The sequence below is a fragment of the Mustela nivalis genome, assembly GCF_964662115.1.
Source record: "Mustela nivalis genome assembly, chromosome: 6".
NCBI classification, from domain to species: Eukaryota; Metazoa; Chordata; class Mammalia; order Carnivora; family Mustelidae; genus Mustela; species Mustela nivalis.
Window position 1 is genome coordinate 132,336,783 of NC_139025.1, and position 6,000 is coordinate 132,342,782.

Here is a 6,000-nt window from a genome sequence, read left to right on the forward strand (position 1 = left end):
TCCAAAGCAAAACTGACAATTATTCATGAAGAAAATGATCAAAAGATTGTTTTCTGCAACTGTTTGTTTAACATATTTAGTTAAACCGGTTGATACCATCAGTCTAGGATTTCTTTACCTGAAGAGTTCTTGATTAATGACCATTTCTTTTTCTTTTTTTAAGATATTTATTTATTCATTTATTTAGAAAGGTTTTGTTTATTTATTACAGAAAGACAGAGCATGAGAGGGTCAGAGAGAGAAGCAGACTCTCCACTGAGCAGGGAGCCAATGTGGGGACTTGATCCCAGGATCATGACCTGAGCTGAAGGCAGATGCTTAACTGACTGAGGCACCCAGGCACCCTGTTTATTTATTTATTTGACAGAGAGATAGAGAGAGAGAATAAGCAGGAGGAGCAGCAGAAGGAGAGGGAGAAGCAGCCTTCCCGCTGAGCAAGAAGCCTGTTGTGGGGCTTGATCCCAGGAGACTGGGATTTCCACCTGAGCTGAAGGCAGGCACTTAACCAACTGAGCCACCTAGGTGACCCATTAGTGTCCATTTCAACAGAGTCTACCAGTCTATCTATGTCTCTGGGGAAATGATATGAGTGCTCTTTTGGGGATTTCTTATCTCATCTCCACTTTTCCTCGAAGGCAAGCACCATGATTTCTTTACCTCCATGCGGCTAGCATAGAGTGGTCGCTGAGTGCATGCTTATCACATGACCGCTTGAATTACAGAATAGCAAAAGCCAGCAATGTTTGGTTAAAACACTCTCCCAAATTCCCACTCCAAGTTTAGGGTGGGTTTCTCTGTTTGTTTTTTGAGTGATCTCTGAGGACGTAAGGCAATGAGATTAATGCTTCAGTTTCCTCCAATGGGGAGGTGAGCAGAAACAACCATTCTATCAAGAATGTGTTTGGTCTTGGGGTTGCTGTACACTTAGCCTAGAATTCCCTACTTCTCTTTCTTTCATTGGCGCCAATCATAATGGCAAGTTGAATATGCAAGCCATGCATCAACGTGCATTTGACTGCTCATTGTCAGCCACAGTGCCATTAGTGGCATGTACATTACCCCACTCCAGGCTTATATTTGTCATATTATAAAACTTAGTGATGCCAAGAACTTGACTAAGCTCATCTAGCCTCTGAATGACAGAGCAAGGTCTCAAACAAGGTTTGTGTGCCATGGTTCACAATGAAAATAGTCTCATTTCTGCTCCTGGCTATTTCTGTCCTATACTGTTGATTTTCTGGAGTGTTTATCACTGTCCTGTCAAAATGCATCAGCTCAACAATAAAAAGACAACTCAATCTTTAAAATGAGCAAATGACTTGAAAAGACATTTCTCCAGAAAGGTATACATACGCCCAATAAACTCATGAGAAGATACTCAATGTTATGAGCCATCAGGGATATACAAATCCTAACTGCAAGAAGATACCACTTCATACTCACTAGGATGGCAGTAAAAAACCAGGAAAATAGCAAGGTTTGGCGAGAAAGCAGAGAATTTGGAACGTTCATTATTTTGTTGGTGGAAATGTAAAATGGCGCAGCCATTGTGGAAAACAGTTAGCCAGTTTCTCAAAATGTTCATCATAGAATTACCACATGACCCAGAAACTCCACTCCTTGGTTTATACGTCCAAAAAGTGAAAACATATGTTAAAACAAACAAACAAACAAACAAGTACAGAAATGTTCAAGAAGATTATTTGTAATAGCCAAACAATGGAAACCACCACATAGCCATGAACTGATGGATAATAAACAAGATGTGGTATATACATACAGTGGAATATTACTCAGCCATAAAAAGGAATAGGATACTGTTCACGCCACAGTGTAAGTAAACATTGAAAACATTATTCTAGATAAAAGAAAGAGAAATAGATTGTATGATTCTTTCTATATAATGTTGTGAAATGAGCTAGGGCAATTTCCTTGGGGACTTTAAAAAGGTGGGATTCATGACCAAGTACCCAGGAATTTCTCTCTGCTCTGAATTCAGTGAGGCCAGCAATTCTGAATCGATGAGACCAGACATTTATGGTTGGAAGAAACACAAATTAGTAATTCTCCTTAGGGTCCTGGAATAAACCCTAAAGTGGAAAGCAGGTATTGGATGAACAGGGCCCATGACATGCCTAGAAAAACAAAGGCCTAATGCATCAATGCCACTTTTTGTTTGGAACGAGGATTCTAATACAGATCCTCAGAAATGGTGTGCAACAAGGCCGTAAATGTGAGAAAGGATTTAGCTTTGTATCTTAACCTTAGGGTTATTAGTATAAGTATTCGGGAGAGACCAAGATTGTCCCACGCCCTTCCAGAAGGGCTGCGGGATGTCAAGACATTTGCCGCATATCCAGATGTGTCTTATATTGCCATTTTGTGGAAGAAAGTCTGATGAAGGTAGAAAAAAAATATCCTTTTTGACTGTCTGACTGTGTCTTTCTAACCCTCTTCTTCTGACTTTCTCTCTCAATCTAGGCTCAACAAGGGTCCCCATAGACACAGAATAAAGAAGTATTGTTTGGTGGGGGATTTAATTTCACTCCATCACAAGCGACCATCCCAGTCCTGTCATGGCAATTTGTCACACTTTTTTGTGCGCTCTATCTTTCTGAAGTTCCATCTCTTCTGCCGTCCACTGCATAATCTCTTTCTCCGGGACAAAGCTCCCCAACATAATGAAAGAGGTGGTATTGGAAAAGGAAAGCCAATGGACACAGTTATCAATTTGGGCCCCACACCCCTTGACTTCTGGGATTCCGCCCCAGCAGCCAAATAGGCGCTAGTGGGGCCTGCTGTGTCAGAAAAAAATGGCACCACCACCACGTTTGCTGAGGCTAAAGGAAGAGCTGGTGGCCGCTGGGTGATGTAATCCAATGCCTTCTGAAGAGACCACCACATAGAGGAATGTTAGCAGCCCCCCTTCAGCTAACTCCACTCAGCGGTATGGTGTGTTAGGACGCAGCCAATATTTAGAGCTGTGTCTGAATTCATTCTGGAAGGAAGATTTGGGGAGGGCATCCCAGCAAGCCATAAAATGATCCCCACCCTTGGTGTTTGTTTCCAGCCAGGTCTTATGGCTCTGACACAAAGCAAAATATACTGTCAGAGGCCCTCAGGAATACAAATGTATCTAAACCCAAACCAGGCCATCTCTCCTTTAGGGAAACTCCAGTCTTTACTTGAACACGGTGAAAAGAATCTTTTTAGCAGTCTCCCCTTGGCAATGTAATGGGATTTATTTTAAGCCTTTACGGAGCATCCCATGCGAACGGTCTCTCTTCATTTCCTACGACTATTATCAGGGTGGGATTTTGCTTTTGGTCAATGGTTTTTGTCACTGTTCTAGACATTCCCACAGGGTCGCCATTGAGTGTTAGTGAGCCCCTGTGAATTTTCCCACATCCCAAACCATCTGAACCAAGGAGCCTATCTTCCACAATCATGGAAAAGAAAACGGAGAGTGCAAGTGATAACACTCTTCTATATGACGATGTTTGTGATCAAAGTGTAACTGGCGTGAGTGCACATGCATGAATCCTTAATTCACGTAGGAATTTCTACTTGGCGGTTCATGGCCAGTTACACTATTTTATTTTATTTTTTAATTTTTAACATAACCATTAGTTCTACTAAAACAACAAGGAAAGTGCTATGTGCTGGAGGGAAATAACCCATTTATTTTTTTTCTAATAACTTTCAGAAACATACGGGGTGGGAGCAGATGTGGGTCTGACATTTGGCTCTGTCACTCATTAATTATATGATCTTGGAGAAATTACTTAACTTTGATGGTCTCCTAATTGAAAGAAAAAGGAAATAATAATCGCCATCCTTTATGGGTAGCTTGAAATTCAATAAGGTAAGTTGCAAGCTTGAATGCTATAGCTTATAATATTATTTTCAGATGTCTGAAGATTATGATTATGATTTTAATGATATATAATAAATATATAATTATATACCTATTGTATTGTATAAATTATATATTATTTATTTTATGTAATTATGTATTTTATTATATTTCTAATATATGATATAAAATGTATATTATAATATATACATACATATATACATATATACATATACACATACATTATATATTTTATATACTATATAATATATGAAATATATACTATATTAAAATATTATATAAATATATAAAATATAATATATATTTAATTATATATATACATATCCTACATCATATATATATCTGCTCTGCATTCAGTGAGGCTGGCAATTCTAAATCTACATGACCAGACATTTCTGGCCGGTAGAAACACAAATTAACAATGCTCCTGAAATAAACCTCAAGGTGAAAAGTGGGTGTTGGGTGAACAGGGCCCATGACATGCCTAGAAAACAAAGGCCATTTCATATATATATATAAATACATACATACACACACACACATACACACACACAAATTATAATATAAAATTATATTATATTATAGCAATATTATATATGCGTGTGTGTATGTGTGTATAGTCTGGGCTTCTTGGTGGTTCCTCTTTTCTACTATTTATGTCCTATTTCATTTCTTACCTTAATTCCTATCATTCACATACTCTAACACATTGGCCTCTTTTCTCTTTTTTAATTAAAGTGAACCATTTACCACTCCATGGACTTCTCACTTACCTTTCCTCTCTCTGCAATGTTCTTATCCCAGTGCTTAACACAGCTGAATCCTCTATCAGAATCAAAAGTCACCTTCTCAAAGAGAGTTCTCCAGACCATCACATTTAACCTAGCTTCAGCCCACCACTCTTTATCTGTCATAGTGGCTACCATGTTATTATTGTGCTCTTCCTGATGTAAACATTGCATGGAAAATGTTTATTATCTGCGCCTTCCCCCCCTTAGACGGTAAGCACAAGAATCAGTTTCTTGAACACTGTCTGAGCCACAGCAGCTGGCACAATGCCCGCATACAATAATTGCTCAACAAATATTTGTGGAATGAGTGGATGGCTTTTTTACGTACACAGACAATTGAGTTCTTTTCAACCATATTTACCTCTGCCACTCTTTCCTTCCAAGAACTCTCATGTTGGGCGTATTATTTGCAGAGCAGGATGTCACTTACCTGGGTTTCACGGATGAACAGGAGACATAGTTCTGGCTCTGGAGGACCCTTGGGAAGAAGACAGACAGCCGGTAAGGACCAACACAGAAAGCGCTGAAGGAAACACGGATGTGGGGACTGTACGGAGCTTCATGCAGGAATCACTGTCTGAGTTACGCCTTGGTCTTACAGGTCGGTAGAGTCCTTCATAGTAGTTAAGGTAAAGAAGAAGCTTTTGAACGAAAGAAAGCCTACTAGTGACTGATCACGTGGCTGCCCGAAACAGGGGGATGTAACACCGCAGTGGTGATTTGTCAGGTGTGGCTGGAGTGTGAGGTGGGGGAGGGTCAGCTGTGTGAGTCTGAACAGCTAGGTTGGGGTCAATCATCAAGCACCTTGAATGCTAGACTACGGAGGTGTGTGTTATGTGATAGGCCCTGGGATACTTTGGACTTTTGTTCCGGCTGATGATCTTGCCTGATACATGCTTTTTTCTCTCTGCCACAGATTCAGACTTCCTTCACTTTAAAATTCACCGTCACCTCTCTTCATCTGTAGTGGGACACTTAGTAATGCCAAGAGAGCTTTTGGGTTGCTACATCTAGGAGTGGGTATACCAGCATCCAATGGATCTAGCCCAGAGATGCTGGTAAACATTCAGTGATGCACAAGACAGTCCTCACCACAAAAAATGACCCAGTCCGGAGTATCAATAGTGTCAAGGTCAAGGCGCTCTCTAGGGATTCATGCTCTTAATTCAGTCTGCATATCTTTGTTCTACCCTGCCTTGTAAAATTGCTTAATAGGAGAACAGGGTCCATCCCTTTGAGTCGAGTCCTCCGTCCAGACAGCTGTTTCTGAGACCTTGAATGGAACATACACTGAGCTGTTACAGACCAGGAGAGAGAGAGAGCAATTGCTTT